This window comes from Nyctereutes procyonoides, unplaced genomic scaffold (genome assembly GCF_905146905.1).
Source record: "Nyctereutes procyonoides isolate TBG_1078 unplaced genomic scaffold, NYPRO_anot_genome, whole genome shotgun sequence".
NCBI lineage: Eukaryota > Metazoa > Chordata > Mammalia > Carnivora > Canidae > Nyctereutes > Nyctereutes procyonoides.
This window is the reverse complement of record NW_026575024.1, coordinates 31,256,685-31,284,557: the sequence shown is the minus strand read 5'-3', so window position 1 is coordinate 31,284,557 and position 27,873 is coordinate 31,256,685. Positions and strand designations below refer to the sequence as shown.

General features: G+C 43.8%; 1 protein-coding gene across 9 annotated transcripts in view; it reads left to right on the top strand.

The window, feature by feature from the left end:
* The first annotated feature begins 4,020 nt into the window (after positions 1-4,020).
* Positions 4,021-27,873, top strand: part of SLC23A2 (solute carrier family 23 member 2) — a 135,114-nt gene continuing 111,261 nt past the window's right edge. For 4 of the 9 annotated variants that reach the window (XM_055302060.1, XM_055302077.1, XM_055302032.1 and 1 more), the window contains exon 1: positions 4,021-4,346. The gene's annotated coding sequence lies outside the window, so the exon portion shown is untranslated. Of the gene's footprint in view, positions 4,347-4,869; positions 4,949-27,873 lie in introns of those variants that run through there. The other 5 variants (XM_055302011.1, XM_055301989.1, XM_055302041.1 and 2 more) reach the window with 3 other exon arrangements.

Sequence of the window (27,873 nt, the reverse complement as noted above, 5' to 3'; positions counted from 1 at the left end):
AACTGCTGAGCTACCCAGGCTGCCCATTTTAATTTTATTTTAAAAAAGATTTTATTTGAGAGAGAGAAACAGATATAGTGACAGAGATAGTGAGAGAGAGAAGGAGCAGGCAAGAGAGGGAGAATCAGGCTCTCCACTGAGCAGGGAGCCTGCCACGGGAGCCCCACTTGGAGCTCATCTCGAGGAGGCTCATCTAGGAGCTCGAGGCGGGGCTCCATGCAGGGCTGGATCCCAGGACTCTGGGATGATGACCTGAGCTGAAAACAGATGTTTTACTGACTGAGCCACCCAGGTGCCCCTGGGTTGTGTTTCAATTTTTTTTTCCTATTTGAAACAATGCTGCAAGGAACATCATTGAACGTGTGGGGAAAAAAAAGAGAGAGAGAGAGAGAGAGAGAGAGAGAGAGAGAGAGAATATTGAGGCCGATCTTGGGCTCTCCCAGGCTGCCTCATACCTGGGCATGTCCTAATGTGAGTCTGTTTTAGAAATTGTCAGTTCCTCTGACACCAAGACATGATGAAGCTTTTGCCCTCTGCTCCAAGCACTTTCTCAGAGTCAGAAGAAAAGACTTTGAAAAGACCATCATTTTGCTTTTTTCTATCATTGAAGATCTATTGTAAATGATATCAGCCCCATATTACCCTGAAAAGACAACTCCAGTGAGGGGAGTTATGGTTTAGATCAGGGGTCAGCAGACTATGACTCATGGACTGTTTTTGTACTAAGAATGGATGGATTCTAAGCTAAGAATGGATTTTTTTTTTAAGATTTTATTTATTTATTCATAGACACAGGCAGAGGGAGAAGCAGGCTCCACGCAGCAAGCTCGATGTGGGACTCGATCCCGGGTCTCCAGGATCACACCCCAGGCTGCAGGCGGCGCCAAACCGCTGCGCCACTGGGGCTGCCCTAAGAATGGTTTTTACAGATGGGCATTTGTGACCAACTTGGTGATAGGAGACACTAACTTTGAGCCCAAGTTAAGCAAAATCTTATTCCCTCTTATACCCCAAACCTGCTCTCATTAGCAGACTTGTGCAACAAAAAGCTTATACTCAATTGCTCTTGTTATATTTTGAATTTCATCAATAAAAAACTTGTGGAAATTCATTTTCTCTCATTTTACAACCACCTATAGAATATCCTCGATTTTGCCTCTTGGCCCACAAAGCCTAAAACTTTCTCTATCAGGCCCTTTGTGGAAAGTTTGCCAATCTCGGTTCTATGCTCCCAAGAGATATCGGAAATAAATATTGTAAAGAAAAGAACTGTATAAAGATGGAATAGCCCCAAGCTACAATTACCTCTCAAAAATAACACAGCCTGGAAATGACAGAAATTTCAATCAAATTATCCAGGTCACAAAGCATTCTGCTGATTTAGTTTAGAGAAGTTACAGGGAAAGAAAAAAACTCGGTTTGTATCTTCTATAATAGGAAAGGAAAGTGAATAGGAAAAAGGAAAATGAAATGAAAGGAAATTATTCATGTATTTTTTGAATTGGTGATGATATTTATATAAAAATAAGGACATGGATACATATGGACTCTGCAAGATATGTATTCCAGCACTGAATAAGCACTTTATATAAATGATCTTATTTAATCCTCACAATAACCCTGCAAGTTGAAGTCAAGGTCATTCCCTGATACCAACTCCCGTCTGGCAGCAGCAAAAAGTAGTACTTTGTCCAGAAAAAAAAAAAAAAAAAAAAAAGCAGCAGCTGGAGACTAGCTGGCAAAGGGCCTTGAATGCTGTCCTGGGAAATAGCCTATATTCTATTTCTTTACCAGGTTACTTTGTAGACCATGAGTCTCTCAGGAATTTCCAGAATGGGGGGAAGTGGTCAATTCTGTGTTTTGGGATGATAACAAGGATGGCTTTGGAGATAACTCTTGAGGCCAAGAGGCCAGAGAGAAACTTTTTCTAGCAGTCCAAGGAAGAGCCAATGAGGGTCTGGGATGGTACATGCAGAGGAGAGAATACACTTCCTTGCTCTAATTGGCTCTAGTTCGACAGAATGGACATGAAGGCTGAAGGACAGGCAGTCACAGTCAACTTCAAAGTTTCTGGTGGCAAAATGAGAGAATCCAGATAAGAAACAAGTTTGTAGTAGGAGAAAGAGGAATAGGTAAATGCCATATTTAAAATTCTTTGGTGTTATCTAGGAAGGTTGTCTCGGGCAATGGGAAATGTGTGTCTAGAAGTTCAAAAAGATATCCATCTAGGGGAGAGAGAGAGAGATTGGGAACTATGAGGAAATGGCTGCCTTTCAGAGGGGTTTGAGAAGGAGAGAGCAAGGGAAAAGATGGGAGAGAAAAGAAATGTTAGTAAAAACTAATCTTTTTAGGGGTGATCATGGGGCAAGTCTCACATCGCTGAGAAGTAAGTGGAGGCTGTAGGACATGCAAGACTCAGTGGTATTATCCCTAAAAGGGTTTCAAGAAGGAGGCAGAAGTCAATGGAAGATTACAGAGTCGTCTCTGTAGAAAAGAAAGGCTCTAAACCGGCAATTGGATTTGGCCATTAGAAGGTCAATGGTGACATCTGACAAAGTGGGTAGTGACAGCAGTCCTGCCTAAAGGAGTGATGGCGAGGAGGGGTAAGGAAGAGAGGCTGGGATGGTAGAAATTTTTTTAGGATAGAGAAAATCTGTGAGGGAGAAAGAGACACTGAAGATGTACTGAAGAAGCTTTCTTTTTCTATCTCAGACCTCACATCCCTGGCTGAGCAGGACACATAGCACTCCCCTCCCCTATCCCACCCGGAAAAGAAGTTTGCCTGGAAAGCACTCTCCCTGCTGGCGATGTTACCTGGAGAGAGGAGGTGAATTTTTCTCTAGGTGTTGGTCACAGAATCTTCATCTCTTATTTCCTCCATCTTTAATGAGGATCAGAACACCTGGCTTTCCAACGTATAAATTTTTTAAAATTCAAGTATAGTTGACATATAAGACAATATGTACTGAATTTTACCAGCCAACTCTTGTATTTTAAACATACGAGTTATTAGAAATAAATATGATGACACATGATTGATTCTCCCAAACACAGACTATACTTCTCTATTTTATGAAATTCGCACTTGCTGGTCATAGACCCCTTCCCCCCCATTGATAGGTATGATACCTATAATATGGAGTTCCCCACATAGCACTCCCCACCCCCCAAAATAAAGGTTGCCTGGAAAGCACTCTCCCTATTGGGGATGTTACCTGGAGAGGGGAGGTGAATTTTTTTCTAGGTGTTGGTCACAGAATCTCTCTCTCTCTCTTTAAAGATTTTATTTATTTATTTATTCATGAGAGAGAGAGAGAAACAGAGACTTAGAGGGAGAAATAGGCTCCCTGTGGGGAGCCTGATGCAGGACTTGATCCTAGAACCCTGGGATCTTGACCGGAGCCTAAGTGGCAGCTGCTCAACCACTAAGCCACCCAGGTGCCCCAGAATCTGTCTCTTATTTCCTCCATCTTCAATGAGGATCAGAACACCTGGCCTTCCAACGTATAAATCTTTAAAAATTCAAGTATAGTTGACATACAAGACAATATGTACTGAATTTCACCAGCCAACTCTTCTATTTTAAACACACAAGTCATTAGAGAAGTAAATATGATGACACATGACGGATTCTCACGAACACGGACTATACTTCTGTACTTTATGAAATCCCACTTGCTGGTCATCTACCCCTCCCCCCTCATGGACATGTCTGCTACCTGTAACACGGAGTTCCCCAAACCGTGTAAAGCAGGCAGAAAATTCTGACGATAAAATCTGCCCCTCCCCACGCCAGGTCAAACAGGCCACAATCCTTGAGCTCTCTCGAGAGTTGCCGGGGGAACTAGTCAGTTATTATTGGGTGGAAACAGCAAGCACCAGAGTGGTTTCAAGATGGAAGGTGCTGTGGGAGTGCTAATTATCAGTGTTTTCTGTTTGTTTCTGGCCACGTTAGTTAGAGTCTTCAGCAGTGGCTCGCGGAGGGTGGCACCGGGCAGCAGCAGCGGCAGCGGCAGCGGCAGCATCACCTGGGAGCTGTCAGAAACGCCGGTTCCTCCCCGCGCACCTCGGGCCTCGGCAGCCCGGGGGTGGGGCCCAGCCACGTGCGTCTCGCCCCAGCGCTCCGGGCGGGGCCGCGCCGCGCTGCGCCCAACGTTACCTGCAGGCTTTCCGCTCCGCGGCCGCCGCCGGGGGCGGGGGGCTTTTTGGAAACGCCGACTGTCGGGCTGCACCCAGACCCGCCGCATCCCAGCCCGCGGCTAAACACGGTCCCCGCGGCAGCGGAGTCCGAGCAACCCCGGGCGGCGCTCCCGTGTCTGCATGATGTCATGAGGACGTCTCCCCCAGTAAGTCCAAGAACCCGGAGGCCTAACCCGAGAAACGGCGGAATTGCCGTAAACGCTCCAGCCCCGCCGCCCCCGCCGCCCCCGCCGCCCCCGCCGCGAGCCCCGTTCGCCGCACGACTGCGCGGGGATCTTCCCGCCGCGCCGGCGGGTGCCGGGGGCAGCCAGCGGGGGAGCCTCGGGGCGCGCGCCCTGCGAGCCAGGTGGGCCCCGGAGCAGGTGCGGCGGGAGGGCGCGAGGCGGGGGGCGATTTCCACGCGGGGAGGGAGCGAGCGGGGACGGTAGGCGGTGGTGCCGGGCACGCGGCGGGGGGCGGCGGGGGGCGGCGGGGGGTGGCGGCTGCCGGGCCGGGGCCCCGCGGGGGAGGGGGCAGCCCCTCGGGGGGCACGCGGCGGGCGGGGGTCGGGGGCGGAGAGGGAGGTGGGTCCCCGCCGGCGCGGGGGCGGGCGGCTCCGCGGCTCCCCGCCCCCGGCCCGCCCCTCCGCGGCGCCATTTTGCAGGCGGCTGTCGCGGGGACCGGAGGCGGCGGCGGCGGCGGCGGCGGCGGCGGGCACTGCGGCGCCGAGGCGCGGCGGCAGGACGGGAGCCCAGCGGGCTGCAGCCAGGTGAGAGCCGGGCCGCCGCGCCCCCCGCCCGGCCCGCGAGCCGCACCTGCCGGGCCGGGCCGCGAGGTGCTCGCCGCGCCCACGAGGCCGGCCTGGCACGGCCCCCGCGCGCTGTCACCGGCCCCGCGGCGCGGCCTGCGCCCCCCCGGCCCCGGGCCGCCCCGGGCGCCCGCCCCCGCCCCCGCCGGCCGGCCGGACCGCGGGGCCCCTGGATGCCCGGGGACCCCCGGCCTCCTCCGCCCGTGTCCCCCCCCCCCCCCGCCGGGCCCGGCCGGCTCCCGGGCGCTCGCGCTGCCCGCCGCGGGAGCCCAGCGCGCTCGGGCCCTCAGGCCGCGCCGCGGGAGGCGAGCGGGTCCCCGGGGCCGGGCTGGCCGCCGCCGCCGCCGCCGCCGGGCCTCGGGCCGCGCGTCCCGGGGTCGCCCGCCCCTCGCCCCTCGCCCCGCTCGCGGGGCTGCGCGCGGACATCCCGAGCCCCGGAACTCAGGGCCACCAGCAGGGCGGCGGGGGGTGCCTTGTACATTTTCCGCCTTCTCCTCTCCTACAAAGGCTGCGCCAAGTAATTTTAGAAGCCGCCGCTCCCACCCCGGGGCCTTCCGCTCCGGCCTGATCCGCGGGGCTCGCCGGCTCCCCTTGCTGCTACCTTGCTGGGAGGAGACATGGACGTTTTCGAGTGTGACGACTTTCAGGGCTCGGGGTTTTCTCGGGGCCGGGGCCGGGGGCCGTTGGCTCTGGGTCCGCCCTGGAGTGGGCAGCCGACGGGAGCTCGGCCTTCAGGCTGGGGGCTTTGAGCGGGACGGATGGGAGATTCTTGATGGTCAGGGCAAAGGGTAAGTGAGGGCGATTGCATGTGGGAGAGTCACCCGTAAGGGATTTCTGGCTCTGGGGCGTCAGCAGGAGCTGTTACTTTGATTCTTGCGATTCTGGAAGATGGGAGGGGGGAGATGCTCTCCCTGCTGACGTCTGGGTGTGCTGAGGAGGCAGTGATGTGCGAGGACCCGGGACCGGCGTCCCGAGGACAGTCCCGAGGCTGTCTGGCTTGAGCTGTCATTAACTGGCCATGTGACTTCTCGCCGCCAGTTTCTTCCTCTCTAAAGCCAGAGACAAAAATCAGGGGTCGCTGAAGCTTCTTCTTCTTCTTCTTCTTTTTTTTTTTTTTTTTTTTAATGTGTTTGCATTTGAATAATGCTGTGGAGCTGCCCCCCCCCCCTTTTTTGCACTGGTCTACACCTGTCTTTTCACCTTCGCACATGACTTTCCCTGGATAGTCTGGAAGGTGTCTGAATCTGGTGAGATTTATAAAGGGTCTTTCAGCGCAGAGATTCCGAATTCTGTACTGGCTTATGGTTGACTCTACCAGGATCACTTGTGAACCTGTCACTAGTGGTCTCCTTTCACTTCTCCAGAATTAAATAGCTTTTGGGCACCCGCCTTTTAAAGTGGCCAGCAGTGGATGTGCAGCGTAAGCCCACATGGCACACCTGTTAGTTGAAAGAAGGTGAGCAGGTGTGTCCAGCCAGGCTACCTGTTTCACCTGACAGCCTGAGCGTGAGCTATCTGCTTTCTAGACCATTTCCTTTGTGAAAATGGCGACCAGCTTCTTTCTTTGAATTCCAGGGCATTTCTCTCTCTCTCTCTTTTTTTTTTTTTTTTTTTGCTCTGAGTAGGGAGTGAAATTTTTTTTAAGAAAAGAAGTATTTCAAGAACTTTATATATTGACAGTTTTTTTTTTTTTTTCCACATGGCTGCATGGTAGTTGTATTTTCTGACTGTGGCAAAGTTAATGAAGCTGAGTTCGAACATCTGTTAGGATGTTTTAAAAATGCTTAATGAAAGTACCTGGCTAGAATATTGTAGAGGGTTTTGCTAGGTTTCATGCCGGCCACACTGCCCGTCATGTTTGTATAGCAAAGGCTAGAGGTCGTAGTAGTGCAGAAATTATTTAGGTGTCCCAGGAGCAAGCTCACGTAACCTTCCATTAGTCCACCTGCTAATTTGGTGCCAGGTGCTGTTGAACAAATCATTGTTGAATAACCCTTAGTCTTTTGCCCTCAGGGAACCTAAGGTCTGGTATCTAGAAATCCTGTTCAGTGTCTCCAAAGACAAACCTGGGGTCCTTTTGGAGACTCCTTTCTGGCACCACTGATATCTTGAGGAATTTTCCCATTTTGCTTAGGGGAATTAAAAGTCAGCAGTCATACATAATTTGCAGTTATATAGTGCTTTGTACTGGTAAATGAAAGCTTTTTAAAAACTTATTATTCTTTAATCCTCTTAGGCTTTTTTAATTTAAACATTTTACAGTCCCTCCCTGACCGGTTTCCAGGCCTTTCCTATAAAACTCCCAACACACTAGTCTGTTCCCAATGCCAGATAACCTCATTAATTCATTTTTACTCCCGCTGTTCTTCCAGTTATTCTCTCCTCAGAGGGCCGCCTGTCTGGGCTTTTATTCTTTTGCTAGGGAGCATTCCTGCTCCAGGTTAAGCTGTGCATTACTGACACAGGATTTAAACAAGCCCTGTGTGTGCTTTAAGGCACTCTATGGCCGTCTCCTTTTTCCTCCCAGCTTTGCTATTTCTAGCCTGTAATTTTGTTGCAGGTTCTAGATTGTTGACTCTGGAATAATTGAGGTTGGCTTGCAGCTTATACTTTTCATAGGACTTTAATGCATTTCGTACATTTATTGAGGACCTTCTGTGTGCCAGGCAATGTTTTTGGTGCTCTGCATGCTGCATGGAGATTCTCTGTCCACATGGAGCTCGCACTCTGGTGAGGAGGCAGACAATATTTCATGCCCTGAGGAAGAATCTGGCAGGATTGAGGGTATTAAGTGTTGGGGTAGGAGCTGAAATTTTAGAAAGGATAGGTAGGGAAGGCCTGAGTCATCTTTGATTGGATATGTGAAGCAAGTGAGTCATATGGATATCTGGGGGAGGAACATTCCCAGTGGAGGAAGCAGCAGATGCAAAGGCCCTGAGGCAAGAGGAGAGCATTTGCTTTTGAGGTCAAAGAGGCAGTAGGCAGTAGGAGTTGAATCATGTAAGGCCATATGCTGTAAGGCCTATGGATTTTACTTTGAGGGGGAATGGGAGCTGATGGAGGGTTTTGAGTAGAGGGGTTGTGGACTGATTTAGCATTTAACAAGGACCTGCTGGTTATTGTTATTTGAGAATTAATTAGAAGCAGAGAGGGCAGGGCAGCAGGGTGACCTGCTGGGTGAGGGCTGTGGGTGGTGGTCAGACCAGGATGATGGAGGGTAACCAGGGAGGTGGTGAGAAGTGATGGGATTCTCAGTTGGGGCTGAGGAGATTACTGACAGACCAGTTATGGGAGGTGAGGGGGCAGTATAAAAAAAAAGTTGAGGGCAGTGTCCAAGTTTCTGGTCTGAGCACTTAGAATGAAAGGAACCCAAAACATCTGAGATGGTAGAAGAGCAAGTTTAGGGCATGTTAAGTTGTCATGCCAACCTGACAAACCCAAATGTAGTCATAAAGGGAAGGAGTGGGTGTTCCTCCTCTGTGGAAATGTAAATCTTTCTGAGAACTTCTGTTGTCCTTAGCCTCCCTTCTCTGACTTCAGCAAGTCCCTGACCTCAGGTGTAGGTGGCTTCTCAGGCCATCTGAAAATGTCCTCCACGAAGGAGAGTTCTATCTACTCGTTTATTCACTAACCATTTCTTGCACTACTTCAGTGGGGTTGCTTGTTATGCAAGCTTAGACTCTAAAGATAGCACAAAAAGCAAAGAGCTGGATTAATCAAAAATGACCTTTGAAAATTCTTATATCCCAGCAAGTGTGGCAGGCATGATCTGCATATATACTCTACACAGAAACAACTAAGTATTCGAGTGTAATGGACACAGTAGTGAACAATGGATAATCCCCCAGAGGATCATACTCAGGACTTACTTAAATCAAGTGTTCTCACTGCTGTGAGCTGTTTCAGTGGCTTTAGATGGCAGCCTGAAATCTTCCTCTTGGCCCTGGTCTTGCTCGGCTCCAGTTCTTATTGTTTCTCTACAGCCTCGGTGAGTCTTTCAGTGAGGAGTCAGAGTTGCTTTGGGCCGTTGCTTCCCTGGCTGCCCCAGACCGTGGCTTTCTCTGGTCATTGGTCAGGAGAACCTTCTTCTTTTACAGTTCTTGCCATAGATTTTGCCCAAAGTAGCCCCTTTGTGTCATTTGCCCGGGGCATCCCTGTGAGTGCCTGGTAGAGGCTTACCTCCCTTTCTTCACTCTCAACATGAATCTTGCAGAGCTGAGTCTCCTCATTTTCTAAGTTGAATGTGAGCACAGTTTCATAAAAAGCATTTCTCCTCCGGGAGCCTCTCTAGGCTATAGAGCAGACCCAAGAAAGATTGGCCAGTGAGCCCCATAAGATAGGGGCTGTGTACATTGGCTCTGTGCTGAGCACTTGAGGTCATTGTTGTTAGTCCCAGCCACCGGCGGGCAGAGGTGTTCTGGGTTGTATTTTTATCATTGAAGAAACTGGAATGTGGTTAACTGATCGATCTGAGTTAATAACTCTTGGGTCTTCATTCCTACTTTTAGTGATAGTAATACCCTTAGTGAGAGTGCCCTTCCTAGGTCTCGTCTGGAGCTCTGGGTTTGTAAGCTTCTGTTGGCATAGAAGAGGGTAGAGAAGCTAGCACCTCCTGTGTTCACCAATGTCCTTTAATCACGGCAGCCCTAGGGGATGGGTATGATTCTGGTTCCCACCTTACAGCTGAGGGGGCTGCAGTCTGGATCCTTCTCACTTTTTCCCACCTTCCTCTTACCTGGACTGCTTTTCATTCCTCTGAGTACCCTAGCTTGGTCCTTTGCTCCTTTTTTTTTTTTTTTTTTAAATAGATTTTATTTTTTTAAGAGTATTTATTTATTCATAGAGACACAGAGAGGCAGAGACACACAGGCAGAGGGAGAAGCCGACTCCATGCAGGGAGCCTGATGTGGGACTTGATCCTGGGTCTCCAGGATCAGGCCCTGGGCTGAAGGCGGCGCTAAACTGCTGAGCCACCCGGGCTACCAGAGTTTATTATTATTTTTTTTAAGGAACCTGTATACCCAATAAAAGGCTTGAACCCACAATGCTGGGATCAAGAGTCCCATGGTCCAGTGACTGAGGCAGCCAGGTGCCTGGGTCCTTCTCTTCCTTCTGTTAGTGCCTTCTGGCATTTCCTGTAGGAATCTTCCACAACCTCCCCACCCCAACACATAGACCTTTCTTTTATGTGGTCTCCCTTTGAGATGGCGTCCCTTTGCCATCAGCTTTATTTAATTGGCATTAGTGTTTTGGTTCTGGACCATCCCTTCATCGAGGAGACTGTGCTGTTAGGACTCTGGATGGTCTTCCTCACCCCTCTTCTTTGGAGAGCCCTGCTGGAAACGCTGTTCCTCATATATTGCTACTGTAGTTGGAATTTCAGCCTCAGATTGGTTTGGCTTTCTCGTCCCTTCTGCAGTGCTGGCTGAAATCCTTAGCTGTCTCCAAAGGCAAATCAGCTGGCTTAGGGGTATAGTCTCTTCCTTGTCTGATATGGTTGAACTCAAACTGGAGAGTTTCCCATTCAGAAGGTCTGGGGTGAGGCCCGATAATTTGCATTTCGGATGCTGCCAGTGGGATAACCCCTGGCACCTGTTCTTGTAAATCAAGTTTTATTGAAACACAGCCACGTGCATTCAAGATGCTTTATGACCTGCAGGCGTAAGATATTTGCTATCTGGCCCTTTATAGGAAGGGCACAGTAGTATGGATGAAATCAGTGCTGAACACTCTCTGTTGAATTCATATTTTATCATCAAGAATTCTTTATATATTGGGACGCCTGGGTGGCTCAGCGGTTGAGTGTCTGCCTTTGGGTCAGAGCATGATTCTGGGATCCAGGATCAAGTCCTGTATCGGGCTCCCTGCATGGAGCCTGCTTCTCCCTCTGCCTGTGTCTCTGCTTCTCTCTCTCTCTCTCTCTCTCTCTCTCGTGAATAAACAAAATCTTTTCTTTTTTAAACCTCTTTATATATTAAGACACTGATTCACAAATTATTCCACAGAAATATGGTATGGGGAATATATGTGTATTTTCAAGTGTTTGGGAGTATAACAAGCATGGCATTTCTTTTAAGTCTTCTGTTTTATCTAAAAATAATGTGAATTTTTTATTCTATTCCAGAAACATCAGTGCTTGGTTTAATATGAAACATTTTTCTTCCTTAATCTCTGAGTAAAGTTGATGCTACTGGATGTGTTATTTTAATTCTGCTTTCACTCTGTTTGAGAAATAAGCCATTAAGATTTGCATTTTTTTGTCATAAGTTACAAATATTTGTCTGTGCTTTGAATTCAGATCTGTCAATCTTTTTCTTGTGCTTTCTCTACCCCAAGATTTTATTAATATTCCTTTATATGTTTCTTTGTTCTTTTTAAAAATATTTGGCTGTTATTTAAAGCTTTATTGGAGTGTGGCATGGAGTAAGGATTATATTTTCCCCTACATTTTCTCCAGCACCATTTATTCGTTAGTTCATCCTTGTTAAATTAAAATGACCCCTTAATCATATGCTGAATCCTTAGGTCTGTTGTGGCACTTACTGTTTTATTCCATTTATCTGTCTATTCTCTATTCCTTTGCCATGACTTTGCTATTTTCTTCATTATGGTCAGTCTATAGTAGGCTTTACTGCTCAGTTTTTTTCCCCCTGGCATTTTTCAGTTTAGATTTCAAAATAACTTAATGGGAATTTTTATTCAATGTATAAAAATTAATTTGGGGAGACTTGTCATTTTTATAATATTGAATTGTTCTGTCCATGAACATAATGCAGATCTTTTTTTTTTTTTTAAAGATTTTTATTTATTCATGAGAGAGAGAGAGGCAGAGACACAGGCAGAGGGAGAAGCAGGCTTCATGCAGGGACCCCGATGTGGGACTCGATCCTGGGACTCCAGGATCATGCCCTGGGCCGAAGGCAGGTGCCAAACCGCTGAACTACCCAGGGTTCCCCATAATGCAGATCTTTTATAGCTTTCATTTTTCTAGATTTTCTTCCTAATAAATGGTCTGCAGGTTGTTTATTGCTCTTTATTTTATTTTTATTATTTTTTAAAAATTTTTATTCTTTAAAGATTTTATTCATGAGAGACACAGAGACCTAGGCAGAGGGAGAAGCAGGCTCCCTGTGGAGAGCCTGATGCGGGACTTGATCTCAGGACCCTGTGATCACAACCTGAACCAAAAGCAGATGCTCAACCACCAAGCCACCCAGGTGCCCCAATTGCTCTTTATTTTAAAATATTTACTATTTAGAATGAAGTGATTTCCCTTTGCCCTTCTTTCCCGGCAACATACACCATCATCCAACTGGTAAAAAGAATAGAGAAAGTGATTGCGTCCATATCTTCTAGCCAATCACATGTATTACTCAGGGCAGTTACGCTAGTCAGAATCTGTATCCTAACAAAATAAAAAGTTATTTTTGTTTTAAAGATTTATTTATTTTAGAGTACACCGGAAGGAGGGGCAGAGGGAGAGAAAGAGAGAATCTCAGACAATCTCAATCCCTGCTGAGCCTGTTGCCCCAAGGTCATGACTTGAGTCAAAACCCAAGAGTGGGTTGCCCAACCAATTGGGCCACCCAGGTGTCCCTGGAAAAGTTATTTCTTGTTTATATTTTTTGACTAGTTCTCCTTAAGTGGCAAGTTGGGGATCTAGGCTCCTTCATCTTACTGCTGCTGACTTTATAATGTGGTCTCTGTTTGCCATGGAATTTTGGGCATGGAAGATTGTTACTATGGGCTTTGCTTGGAAGTAGCAGTATTTGCTCCCACAGTCTGTTGGCCCTGTCCTAGAGGCCGGGGGCGGGTGGGGTGGTGGTGGTAGTGGTGGGAGACAAGTCATTTTGTGTATCTGAGAAGAAAATGAAATGGCAGTGTGTTTGCTATTCTGCTTACCTAACTGTTCTATTTTTCAGTTGATTGTCCTGAGTTTCTCAGATTTTGTCTATTAGAGAGAGAGAGAAAATGAGTGGGGAGGAGTAGAGGCGAAGGGGAGAAAGCAGATCCCCCGCTGAGCTGGGAGCCTGATGTGATGCCAGGGCTTGATCCTATGACCCTGAGATCATGACCTGAGCCAAAGGCAGATGCCCCCCCCCTTTTTTTTTAAGTATTTTATTTTCTTATTTGAGAGAGAGCACGCACTCAAGTGCACTCATGCACAAGCAGTGGGAGCAGGATAGGGAGAAGCAGGTTCCCTGCTGAGCAGGAGCCCCATGCAGGGCTGGATCCCAGGACCCTGAGATCATGACCTGAGCCAAAGGCAGACGCTTAACTGACAGGGTCACCCAGTTGCCCCCATTTGTGTGTTTGTTTTTTGTTTTTTATACATTTCTTTTTTCCTTTTTTTTTTTTTTTAAGATTTTATTTATTTATTCATGAGACACACACACACACACAGAGGCACAGACACAGGCAGAAGCAGGCTCCATTCAGGGAGCCCAACGTGGGACCCGATCCTGGGTCTCCAGGATCACACCCTGGGCTGAAGGCAGCGCCAAACCGCTGAGCCACCTGGGCTGCACTCCTTTTTTTTCTTTTTTAAGTTAGGCTCTGTGCCCATTGTGGGGCTTGAACTCCCTACCCTGAGATCAAGAGTTGCACACTTTCCCAACTGAGCCAGTCAGGCACCCCATATGTTTCTTAATAAATTATAGAGTATAGAACAGGGTTTTTTTTTTTTTTAATTTTTATAGAACAGATTTTAATGTTAACAGTCCTTTTAGCCAGTTTTTCCTAGAATGCATTATATAATCTTTAATTTTTTTTTTTTAGATTTTATTTATTCATGAGACACACACACACACACACACACACACACACACACACTTCATGCAGAGAGCCGGGAACCTCTGGGATCACTCCCTGAACCAAAGGCAAATGATCAACCACTGAGCCACTCAGGCTTCTCAGTCTTTAATAATATTAAAGTAGTGTTCTCTTTTCAAGGTCTTTTTCACTAAATTGAAGTATTATATAGACATAATGTTTTTGAATGAACAAGGTCTGTCACCTTGACATTGACCCTGGAATTGTGTGTACCGCAAAAATCCTTGGTAGAAATCCTGTCCCTGTTATTGTGGTAATTTCTCCAAAGAAGTTCAGTTTCCCTGCTGATTTGAGGATGACCTCAGATTTATTGCCAGGAAGAATTATAGGAGTTCTATCTTATCTTCAGGTTCATCCCAAGGGCTTCTATTTTCTGACTATGCCATCGTATTGTGCAGCTGCTGGCGTCTTTTGTGTCCAGACTTCTGACCTATAGTCTGAAAATGTGCTCTCCCTCAGAGAAGTTTTTGTGGGTTGTTGTTTCCCTTCCTTTCTCTTTCATTCCTGTGAAGATAAACCAAATACTCTAGCAATCTCGCTTTGCCTTTTCTGTTGAAGTTCTGCTTTTTGCACCTGCTTCCTGACACCCAGTGTGAGTTCAGGCCCTGCATGTCCAGGCTGCCTACCCTGCCCTTCCTGCAGCCTCTGTCATTCCCAGTTTCAAGTGATGAGTTTGCACCCTCACCTTGTGAGCTCCCTGTGGGGTCTACTGTGGACTCCCCAACCAGATGCTGGTCTGCATCCTCTCAGAAGCCCTGGCAGGTGAATGGGGTAGGGAATCTTTTATTATTACTTGGGCAGTAAAAGCAGATGGGGTCCAGCTCACTTTTCCTAGCATTTAGTTCATTGCTTAGGGCAGTGCTCCAAAGTGGCTTCAACTCTTCAGTTTCTGTTTTCAATTATTAAGATCTCATACTTAAAAAAACAAAAATCTCATACTTATTACTGTTTTTTTTTTATAGGTGTCAGGTGTCAGTCAAAAACATTTCCAGACCTTGTTTGACTGACACACTTCAATTGATAAGTGTGTGTGTGTGTATAGGTCAAGCGTGCTTGTGTGCATCTCAAACAAGTTTCATAGAAACCATACACAACTTTGTATGCCGTGTATTCGGAAATCCTATAGTCCCATTTCATGAAAAAATTAGTGTGATGCCCTGAATTGATTTTGTGATCTGGTCCTGGAGTTGATGCCTGGCTCTGTCTGTGAGTTGGAAAGATTATTTATCCGTACTATACTGTGGTAAAGGAACTGCTGCATGAGGTTCTGAGGGAATGACAAGGAAGGAGCTCTTGACACAGAATAATCTGCAAAAAGAAAAAAAAGTTTCCTGAGTTGTTATTCCATAAAACCCACCTTTTCAAAGGATGCTTTAGTTGTTTTAGTATATTCACTGAGTGGTAGCCACCACCACTGTCTCATTTCCGAACATTTTTATTAGCTCCAAAATAAACCTCATAGCTATTAGTGGTCAGCCCCCATTCTTCCTTCTCAGCCTCTGCCAGCCACTAACCTACCTCTGCTTCTGTGTATTTGCTTTATCTGTATATTTCATATAAGTGGAATCATACCATATGTGTTCTTTTGTGATGGGCTTTTATTTATTTTTAAAAATATTCATGAGAGAGAGAGAGAGGCAGAGACACAGAGGGAGAAGCAGGCTCCATGCAGAGTCTGACATGGGACTCAATCCCAGATCTCCAGGATCACATCCTGGGCTGAAGGTGGCGCTAAACCGCTGAGCCACCCGGGCTGCCCTGTGATGGGTTTTTAGCATGTTTTTATGACATATCCATGTTGTGGCATGTGTCAGTGCTGCATTATTAGTTGATGGACATTTGGGGTGTTTCTATATTGTAGCTGTTATGAATAATGCTCCTGTGCATGTACCTGTACACGTTTGTGTGATCCATTCTTTTGGATAAATATCAAAGTGTGAGATCACCGGGTTATATGGTAATTCTTAACATTTTCAGGAATTGCCAAAATTTTCCAAAGTTAGGTGAGTTGGCAGTATGACAGTTGCAATTTTTCCATATCCTCACCAACACTTGTTATTGTCTGGTTATAGCCATTCTAGTGGGTATGAAGTATAATCTCATTGTGAATTTTATTTGCATTTCCCTAATGCTTAATGAGGTGGGGTGTCTTTTCATGTGTTTATTGGCCATTTATATAATGTCTTTGGAGAAATATCTATTCAAATCTTTTGCCCATTTTTTAATTGGGTCATTGTCTTTTTATTGTTAGTGTGTTTTATGTACCAATCTCTGATACAAAGTTTATAAATTTTCCCCATTTTATGGGTTACCTTTTACTTTCTGATGTCCTTTTGAAACACAAAAGTTTTTTTTTTTTAAGATTTATGTATTTAGGGAGCACAGGCAGGATGAGGGGCAGAGGGAGAGGGTAAGAATCTCAGGCAGACTCCCCACTGAACACAGAGCCTGACATGGGACTCAATCTGGCAACCCTGAGATCATGCCAAAATCAGGACTCAGATGCCTTTAAAAAAAAAAATTATTTACAGAGAGAGAGGGGCAGAGACACAGGTAGAGGGAGAAGCAGGCTCCATGCAGGGAGCCCGACGTGGGACTTGATCCTGGGACTCCAGGATCATGCCCTGGGCTGAAGGCAGCGCTAAAACCTCTGTGTCACCCAGGCGTCCCAGGACTCAGATGCTTAACCTAATGAATCACCCAGGCACCCAAAACACAAGTTTTTAATTTTGGGGAAGTCTTACTTACCTATTTTGTTGTTGTTGCTTGTGCTTTTGATGTCCTATCTAAGAAACCATTGCCTAACCCAAAGTCGCAAAGATTTACCTTATGTGTTGCCCCTATGTTTTCTGATATTGTTTATTTTTTTAAGAAGGCTCTATACCTGACTTGGGGCTCAAACTCAGGTACCCAAGATCAAGATTCGCATGCCCTTCCAGCTGAGCTAGCCAGGTGCTCCTAAGAGTTGTATAGTTTTATCTTTTAGATTTAGGTCTTTGATTGGTTTTGAGTTAATTTTTGCGTGTGGTGTGAGGTAGGGGTCCAGCTTCATTCCTTTATGTGCGATTTCCAGTTCTCTCAGCACATTTGTTGAAGACTATTTTTTCCTCATTGAATTGTCCTGACACCCTTGTTGAAAATCACCTGATCATAAATGTTAAGGTTTAGGGATGCCTGGGTGGCTCAACAGTTGAGTGTCTGCCTTTGGCTCAGGGTGTAATAATCCCTGATTCTTCGGGATTGAGTCTCTCATTGGGCTCCTTGCATGGAGCCTGCTTCTCTTTCCTCTACCTGTGTCTCTGCCTCTCTTACTGTGTCTCTCATAAGTAAATAAATCTTTAAAAACAACAACAAAAAGTTAAGGTTTATTTCTGGATTCTCTGTTCTATCCCATAGATCTATTTGTCCATCCTTATACCAAGAAGTCTTAATTACTATAGCTTTGTATTAAGTTTTGAAATTGGAAGGCATGAGTCCTCTAGTTTTGTTCTTTTTCTAGATTGTTTTGGCTATTCTGGGTCCTTTGCATTTTTATTTGAATTTTAGGATCATTTTGTCAGTTTTTGCCAGAAAGGCAGATGGGATTTTGATAGTGATTGCATTGAATCTGTAGTTTAGTCTCGGTAGTATTGCCAAGAACTACATATTTTTAACTGAAAAATTTCATGAGATAATATCTGTTTGCACTAGAAGCAATACATTTATGTACTCTAGCCTATTCTAGTTTATTCTTTTTTAAATTAAAATAATTGCTGGCCCCAGCTCACTGAATTGATTTCTCTATTCATGTTCATGGGTAGTTATTTATTGTTTGAAAAACTTGCTTCAGGTCAGTGATCCTCCACCTTGACAGCAAATTGGAATCATCTGAGGAACTTTAAAAAACTACAGCTGCCTAGTCTCATCCCAGAGATCAGGAGTACAGCCTGTTGGGGTTAAGAAGAAGAAAAAAAAGCCTCCCAGGTGATTCCAGTGCACAGTCAGGATTGAGAACCATTGCCATAAGTGAACCAAGCGCAGATATTTACCCACTTTTAAAGCCTGTGCAAAATTGACTGAACATACTATGGGGTGGAAATGTGCATCCTACTAGTTGTAGAGCTCCCCATGTGTGAAACATTTGGTCACTTTGGTGAAGAATGTGTTAGAGAGGTCTCTGTACTTTTTCTTAATTTAATCTGACCACTGACAGTGTTTGCCCAGGAAATAAAATTATTTTGCTTTTGATTTTTCTCCTGGGTGTGTGTAGTAGTCTGTGGTCTGTATAGAGAGGAAGGATAGAGTAATCCGTGGGGAGTGTCATTTCTCAGGAATTTTTGTGTCTTCTGCTTTTCTGCCATAGGAAATGGACTGATTGAAGAAGAATATGCAGGAAATGCACAACTGTTTTAGAGATTGTTATATAAAGAATGCTGAAGCTATTAGAATTATTTAAGCATACGAAGCTATTGGTTGATCAGAATGAAGGTCAGAAATAATGCAAAAATATCTGGAAGTGAAACTGGTGACCTGTCTTAGAATATTAAGGAATATTAAGATGGTGTTGGAAACACATAAAATAGTTTTACTCATCGAATGGTTTTTTTCTGGTTTATTTGAAAGTAAATTTTGTGTACATGCACATTGTACACGCATGTATATTTGTATTTTAAAAAATATAGGAGCCAATTTTTAAAAAACCAATTTTTAAAAAAATTTAGCAATGTACCTTAGGCATATGACTAAGTCATTAAATAGCCCTTTAAGACATGGCTTTTAACAGCTCATTTGTGCTGAATGCATCCTGTTTTGTTTGACAAATCCTTCTATTGTTGGGCATTTAGCTTATGAGCCGTTTTTTGCTGTGGTGAACATAATACAATAGTGAACAGCCTTGTATGGAAATCTGTGCATTTTTCAGCTTATTTCTTTAGACTTCTTTTTTGGAAGGGACACCATTTGCATTTTTAAGGCTTTGTTACATAAGGTATGTGCAGTATACTTACGCATACAGGTTAACATACTGGGAATTATTATTAAAATTAAACTTTCCAGTTCTCTGTCCCCCCCCCCTTTTTTTTATAAACCGATACGGGCAAAGAATAGAATCATTATGTTCTGCTTTTCTTTGATAACTAGTGAGTTTGAACACTTCTGAGTTTTTGTTTGGCTTATTTATTTCCTTTACCAGTTTTTCTAGTTTTGTGTTTTTTCCTGGTGATTTATAGCAGTTATTGTTACAGTAAGGATATTAGCACTGTAATAAATGTTACAGATATGTTTCCCGTTTTGTCTTGTAATTTTATGATGTAGCCAGGAATTTTATTTGTAGATCATTTTTAGGGCTTTAGTTTTCAAAATAAAAATCTCACTTTTCAGACTCTAAAGTTTTAAATGAAATGTTTTTCTTAAAGATGAATAAAAATCTGTCAGAATGTGATTTTTCTTAAAAGGTTTTTTAGATTTCAAATCTGCTTGTCTTTTAAAGTGTGATGGGAATAATCAGCTGAATTTTAAAAAGTTAAATATAAACTTGAAGATTTTTCACCATCATCCCAATAACCAGGAACATGAATTGGGACCACCTGGAAGTTGATCAGCCGAAAGTAAGGCTAGATGCCCTTTATATAAGCTTCCCACTCCAGTTTTAAATTTTGACACTTGTGGTGGTTAGTCTGCTGTTCCTTTGGGCCTGTATGATGTCTGTTTTGGGTTGATGGAGTTCTTGTGCTTTCATTCCTTATTTTTGCACTGGTACTGTTAAAAAATTGGGACTTGTGCATCATACTTCAGTAATAGCCTCAAGTAACTCTTTCTAATTATATCCTTTAGGCTTTTTCCAAAGTAGGGACTTCGTCTGTACTCCAGGTCTCTGGAAACTCTTGTTCTAACTAGTTTTTAGTCTTGTTAACTCCTGAGATTGCGGGCAGGAATTTAATAACACGTGTAGCACAGGACTTGGAGTAGGCGCTAGACACTCTCTGTGCCTATCCAGGCATTATTTTTTTCTCTTCAGAGTTTCTGGTTGGAATCTGTTCTGCTTCTAAATGGACATGAATCTCTGCTTCCCATCTGTGCTCCTTACTGCCTTTGAGGGGTGGGTCTTTGGGATTTCTAGTTTACCCTTCATATTCATTCTCCCACCCAGCCTTTATTGGGCAGGATAATGAGGTACATCTGGGGAGAAGTAGCCAGTCTGGGACCCTGGCATGACCATCTCTAGGTCTTCCCTGGTTCTGAGTTCAAAATTCTGACTTTGAGCTACTTTAATCTGATTACAGGTATTATCTAATTGTGATCATTTGTCGACAGTTTGGAAAAATTTTAGGGAGTTCTGGGGTTAGCTTGTCCCTGGGGGATCTTGTCATCCCTCTTCATACACACACTCCTATTCTACTCCAGAATTATTCCTGTCTTCCACAGTGATGAGGCCCCAGAAATGGGTACAAGATGGGAGGGGTGGTTAGCAGGGGAGCCCCCTTGAGCCTTGGAGTCTGATGGGTCAAGGAGCACCCTGCACCAATAGGCAGAGAATGGGGCTGTTCAGAGAGAGAGATTGGGGCATTAAAGGATAAAAGCACAGCCAGTCAGACGGGGAAGCTTTTGAGGTTAGCTTTTCAGCTTAGTTGAACTCATCTGTACTTGTTCACATGCTAAGGCACAGTTTATTAAGGAAAAATGGAACCGTTTGTGTTAGTTGAGCCTGACTTATTACCGCTGATAATTGTCATTGGGCTGTGTTTTTAATTTGGTCATTTTGCCAGGAATATAAATCAGACCTTACTCCTTAGATCTTTGGGTAATTAGGAAGATTGGCAAGCCTCCATTTTTCTTGAATTGAGTCATTATTATCCTATTTGTAATATGGGATTAAGTGTGTTAAGTGAAGGAAAGGCATTTTTAATTTTTTTTTGAAAGAGTTGTGACTTAAGCATGTGGGCAAAATTCTTTTTAGTGGCTTGTTTTGCATATATATATTTATGAATTTTAAGCTTTTTCTAATCACAAATACATGTTCATTAGTAATGTAATACAGAAAAGCATAAAGTGATAAGACCTCACATGTAATCTGACACCCAGAGAGGATCAGTTAATATTTAAAGTATCTAGAGTGCGTGGTTTACCAATTAAGTGTAGTTTTTGTATGACAATTGGAGATGTTCTTGCCCGCCCCCCCCACCCCCATGGCTGTTTTCCTGAATGGCTTTGTAGTGTTTTATTGTAAAGCATTTTACTGTCATCATTTAGTTAACCAGCCTTAAATATTGGACATTGACTTGTTCTACAACTAAAGTGATTATAATTATACTCATCTGGTTATTTTCCTAGAACAATGATTTTATTGGATATGCATTTTTAAAGGGATGGATGTTAAACATTTAAAAATTATTTTGACCAAAAACATCTAGCTGAAAATGAAGGTGAATATTTCTCTGTTCTTGGAATGTGGAGGGACTTCCTAAGCATGAAAGTATTAGAAGCAATTGCAAAAAGGTAATAGATTTGACTTTAGAGTGATTACAAAAAATCCTTTAATTTCAAGTGCTATATAAACAGGAAAAAGCAGTCATTTACTTTTTCTGGGGAAAATATTTGCAACATGACAAAGGGTTAATGTCCTTAATGTGTAAGGAGCTCTTAGAAGTGAATTAAAAAAAAAAAAAAACTACTGGAAAAAAAGGACAAAAGGCACTTTAACAGTTCATAAGAGAAGTATAGACACATGGATCAAAGAAATCAAGATTGAAACCAGATGTCATTCTTTGCATGTCAAATTTGCAAAAGTCAAAAAAAAAATCTAGGACTGGCAAGTGAAGTTAACATACAGTTTTCTTCTCTTGTGCTTTCTTTGTTAGCTTGTCAGTTCTCAGAAGGAATTGGGAAGGTTTCCCATTTCCTATTTCTTTACCAGGGAAAGTTAGGATGTAAATGTAAATTTTTCTTGAGCCTGGCATCTTTTTAAGCACGGTTATTTGCTTCTGTAATTTTCTCTTATTTGTATACCATTATTTAGGATTAAAAAAATCGTTTTAAAAAATGGCCCATCTCATCTAGATTTTTGGGTACATACATGTGCTCCTTTGTTAAGTCCTTTAAAAAATGCAAATTTGGGACGCCTCGGTGGCTCAGCAGTTGAAGGCCTGCCTTCTGCCCTGGGTGTGATCCTGGAGTTCTGGGATCGAGTCCCACAGGCTCCCTGCGAGGAGCCAGCTTCTCCCTCTGCCTGTGTCTCTGCCTCTCTCTCTGTGTCTCTAATGAATAAATCTTTAAAAAAAAAAAAAAAAACAAAATGTAAAAGCATCAAGAGTATATAGTATCTTGTGTTTGCCCTTTTTTTTAAAAAAATAAAAAATTAAAGATTTATTTATTTATTCATGAGAGACAAAGACTGAGAGAGACAGGCAGAGGGAGGAGCAGGCTCCTCACAGGGAGCCGGATGATGGACTCCATCCGGGATCCTGGGATCACGACCTGAGCCGAAGGCAGGCGCCCAACTACTGAGCCACCCAGGCATCCCAATTGCCCTTGTTTTCAGATGATATTCTTTGTCATATTCAGCAAGTATTTTAAGTTTCATCAAAGAGGTTTTGTGTTTTTTGAATGAGGAGTAAGTATTTTGTCAGCTTTTTTGGCATCTGCTTAATTGACAAAATGATTTGGTTCAGTTTCTGGCCTATGAATGGTGCTGGCCCCAGGGCTATATCCTTCCTGCTTCTGAAGTATTAACATCCTTTTTTAAGGGAATGGTAAAATACAAAGATGACAGTTCTATATAAATGTATGTTATTCCCCCTGCTCCCCCCCCCCAGTATTTTTACCCCCCAATTTTTTTTTGTTTTTTTTCTCTGTGAAATCAAAACCTGGAAACCGTTTGCATACCGCAAGAAACTAGAGAAGCACTGTGAATATTTTCCTGCGTGTTCAAAGTGGCCTTTACAGGGGAAAGTCAGGTGGTGTGTCACTGAGCGTCAAGTGACGTTTCCTCTGAACTGCTCACAGGGGCCTGGGCTTTGATCTCAGCCTTGTTACCTTGTGTGCAAAGGGCAAGTCTTCGTGTTTCCAGATTATGATGGCATACAAAGGGGAGGGGTGTTGGCTGGCGCTGGGACAGAAGTTCAAGGATGTGCACTGATAACTCAGTCTTGCTTTTGAGGAGCGGCTCCTCCTGCTTAATTCCTCTCTCAAAAGTACATTTGTATTTTTCCAGTATTAGAACTTCTGACCCAATTCTGTGTTTTGGTCTCTGATCATCCAGTGGAGTAGAAAGCTAGTCCTTCCAAACACTGGTTTTACTAATCAGCTTTAAAAAATACTTTCCAAAAACAAATCTTCATGGGGTCATAGTACTTGGACTTGCGTGTACAATTTTTCTTTGATTTTTAGCTAAAGTGACATTTTGTTAATTTGCAGCTTTGCCCTCATGGAAACTTTTTTAATTAATATTTTTTAGCGTTTTAAGGGATTTACGAAGGAAGCATATACCTGTTGGAAAATAATTCTAGCTTGTCAGAATTGGATAAAGCAAAATTTGAAAGTCACATGAGCCTCTTTTACCCCCTGTACTTCAAGGTGGTTTGATCTTTATCCTTTCCAGCCCTTTCTTGTGTCCACAAATATGTTCTATATAATTATACTTTTAATAAAAATGGGATTATACTATGCATAATGTATGACTTGCATCTCTCAAAGGATGAAATATATTTCAGTTTAACTGAAAAAAAAGCTGTTCTTTGTTACTTTTTTCCATGTTATTTCCATTATTCCTCTTCTTGACTAATCTTCATTGATGAATGTTGCCTTTGTGCTTTTCTTCTGACTGTAGATTTTTAATAAACATAGCTTAGAATAGATTTATGGTTATGAAGATTTTATTTTGGGAAGTAAATTACCTTTTTTCTCTGCCTTGAATGCAGAATGTTCTAGCAAGAGTAAAACAGTTTCTCCATTTATATTCTCATCAATTAAAAGGAGTAATTTTTTCTTTGTCCCAGACAGCGAAAGACCAGTGTTTAAGTTTCTGAAATTAAAAAAAAAAAAAGGATCATTGGGGGCTTATTGAAGGCTGACCTGGTACAAATGATGGCATTTGTGTGCTTATTTAACTCAGAGTAATCATCAGTGATTGTGATGCTAACTTGCTCCAGAACAAACTGCAGAAAGCATCGCAGCATTAAAAAAAAAAGGATCACAGCATGACTGTTTCCTTTTTTTTTTTAATTTTTTTTTTTTTATTTATTTATGATAGGCACACAGTGAGAGAGAGAGGCAGAGACACAGGCAGAGGGAGAAGCAGGCTCCATGCACCGGAAGCCCGATGTGGGATTCGATCCCGGGTCTCCAGGATCGCGCCCTGGGCCAAAGGCAGGCGCCAAACCGCTGCGCCACCCAGGGATCCCCCATAACTGTTTCCTAACAAGAAACTGTTGGTATCTGGCTAAACTCATCACCTGCATTTTTCTTTATAATGATGGGCCAGGCTCCTGACCTGGTACCTGGTGTTCCAGAGAAGCCACCAGGGTTAGGCTCTGGGTTTTGTTGTGAAACATATGCATGGGTATAAGAGCATATAAAACACAATAAAATGAACATCTGTGTATCTGTTGATAACCTAGAGGGAGAAACAGCTTCCCCGCCAAACAGGGACCCAGGATCATGGCCTTAGCCAAAGGCAGATGCTCAACCAACTAAGCCATCTAGGTGCCCCAAGCCAGCTCTTTTATAAGCACCCTCCCAAGACATTTGTAAGAGGCTTTAAAAGTGATTTTTAGGTAATCTTCTCTTGTTTTCCCCACAAACCAGCAGTATATTGCCGTGGTGGCATTGAAAGCAGTGCAGAGTCGTGAAGCTCAGTTATCACAGGTGTGATTGGCTCTGACCCCTATTCCGTGACATCTCTTAGAAGCTCCAGGACCTGGATCAGGCCTTGCTCCTCTGGGGTTTTCTTACTTGTAAAGTGTGGGTCCAGTAGTTTCCGAGGGTTGCTGTGAAGATGGAATTGCAAGGGTATGATACAGTAACCTGAAAAATAAAGTTATTTTACCAGTAAAAATGGGCTTATTTGGGAATAACCGAGACTTGTAACTTTGGACGCACAAGCTATGACCAACAGAAAAGGAGAAAAAAGGTTATTTTATGAGGAATGAGGAAGTCGGAAGGGGTTATTTTGAACAAAAGTCCTTTGGAAAAAGCAGGAGTTCAGGGTGATGGAGTTGTAAGCGTGGTTAATTTCTTACAGGAAACACTGTGTAAATTTCCCCCTTGAGGCCTGTTATTGATGATTCTTTGCTGTTGAAATTCTTCTGTTGGGGTTGTCACTGACAGTTCTTCCTGTAATTGGCATTCAGTGGTACTGGCTTCCCCTTCTAACCTTCTTAGAGAGGTATTGTTTCATAAATTTTTACATTTTTTCCCTCTTTTGATCAAGATCTTCCCCAAAAACCTTACTGATCATCAATCAGATCCTTTTAATTCTGTGACCTTTTGTTCCTCAAAGCTAAAAGGATCTTTCCTGGGTGTAAATATCCCACATTGGGGGAAAAGTCTATAGATTGGAAACCTCCTGAGGTCACATTTGAGTAACGAGGGGGAGCACGGAGAACACTCAAGCATCTCCCACCTCTAGGGTACATTTATCAAGACTGTAAGTGTTGTAGATCGTCTCTTCATTAGGTACATCATTTTTAGAAAAGTTTGATAGGCAACAAGTATAGAGTCAAAAGTAACATAACTCTCAATTGTGTGATGTTTCTGAACCAGGATCCTAGATCTGAAGGCCATCTATGGGCACCTGGCTGGCCCAGTGGTGGAGAGTGCAACTCTCAATCTCGGGGTTTTGGGTTCAAGCCCCACGTGGGGTGTGGAGATTACTTAAAAAGATAAAATCTTTGAAAGTAGCCAATTAAAAATATTAATTGGCATGGATTCCAATTTAGGGGAGAAAAGCTCCCTCTACAGGAGGCAGACCCAGAGACCTGAATGCCTACTAGAAGTTGCCCCATTGAGCTGTCGCGAAAGCAGAATAGTGCATGTGATAAGAGCATTCTAAGAATTAACAGAGTTCATTTGGGAAGGTATGAAGCAATAGCTGGTGGGCTTTTGGCGAAACAGCAAAAATTCAAAGACACTTTATTTTTTAAAATATTTTATTTATTAAGGAGAGACACACACAGAGAGGCAGAGGGAAAAGCAGACTCCATGTTGGGAGCCTGATGTGAAACTCGATTCTGGGATCCCGAGATCATGTCCTGAGACGCTCAACTGCTGAGCCACCCAGGCATTCCCAAAGACCCTTTTAAACAGTATTGTTATCTCAAGAGAACTGTTCTAATCAAATATGTTAAAAATAAAGTCAAAAATTCAGAAACCATGAGTTTTGGATAAAAATCCAGAGTCAGTTAATAGTCCAGAGGAAAAAGACTGTGAATCCTGAACCTTCTAACAGACCTGGTCTGGACATCTTGTTGAAGCAACCTCTTCAGATGTCATCTGCTTCAATTCCAGGAAGTCTTTTAGGTCACCAGATGGTGTGTAGGTCCAGTCAGGGTTTGCTTTAGACATGTCATGTGAATGCAAAAGTCTCTTGAGTTTGGCAGCACAAGGGTTGGTTTAGCAGTACATAGGAGGGGCCTTTACGGTGAGGTCGCAGAGAGTCATTCCAGAGGTGTCTTTTCCTACAGATGAAATCTTTAGTTGCAAGGTGTGGTTCTTAAGTTTTCGTCTCTCAAGAATGCATGGTGGAAAAAAAAAATGCATGGTGAAAAGATGGCTCTACCAAAGCCTGGTTATTTTCATAGAAGCAGTTAGGCCTTTACAGTGGTGAAGTATATCTTTATCAATTGTGGGTCAAAGGAGGCAGGGTTCAAGTGCATTGGATGTTCTCTGATTATTTTTGGAGGGTAAAAGTGAGTTCCAAGGGGATAGATCTGAGTTAAGGACCGATGGCCATGCTGTAGGCCAAGATAATACGGGAGGTCTCTCCACATTTTGCCAATTAATAGTGGCCTTAGTACATTGGACCAACCTGAGGATTGAGGATGGTATGCACAATGAAAGTGTTGTAAAACTGGCCAAACAGCACAGACGTTTTGAAGCACCTGCCTGTAAAATGGGTTGCTTGATTACTATGAAGTAAAGAAGGTTTCTCCACATTGGGGTAATTTTCTTCTAGCAGAATTTTAGCTATAGAAGCAGCAGTGACCTGTCTGCAAGAGAGAGCTTTGGTCCAGTGAGAAAACCTACAAACCATGACTAAAACATTTAAATCCATGGGGGGGTGGGGTAGCTGTATGTAATCCGTTTGCCTAACTTTGGCCCCTTAGGTAATGTAAAGTGAGCAGTGTGAGCACGTTTTTCTGCATTGTGTTTGAACACATGGGACAAGCAAGGTGCAGTCACTTTGTGCGGCTTTATTTATATTTCCCCACCTGGACTGGTTCATGAATTGGGCCAAATTTGGTCCAAATCACAGTTCTTTTTATCAAACCAACAGTGATTAGGTTCCCAGTATTGTTTTTCCTTTTCTGGGTCAGTTATAGAGTATCTCTTGTCAGTTTTTCCCAAATCATCATTTGGGAGAACATCCCTTTGGACTGTGACAGAAGTTTGGCTCTTGATTTCTTTGAGAGCAGTGTTTTGGTGGAAATATCAGCGAGGTGGTTTCCTCCAGAGTCAAGTCTGGAATGCCCAGGAACCTTAATAAAAGAGCAGCTGGCAGAGGTATAGCACTTAATGAATTTTGAGCCTAGGAGCCATTTTTAATTTTATCCCCATGGAGGTAAAGGCACCACATTGTTGCCATAACATTCTAGAGTCCTGAGCTACCCAGAGGCATACCAGCTATGGGTATGTTTGTGGTTTTACCTTTGGCCAAAGTACAAACTTGACTGAGGGTGTGTAACTTCAGCCTGTTGGGCTGAAGTAGCTAAAGGTAAAAGTGCTGCCTCAGTTACTTCTCAAGGAGCCGCGCTAGCATTCCCAGCACGGTATTTGTCATTTTTACCTTTTAAATAAGAACTATCAGTGAAACATGAGAAATCTGCCTTGGTTAGAGGATTTTTCTATGAATTGTCACATGG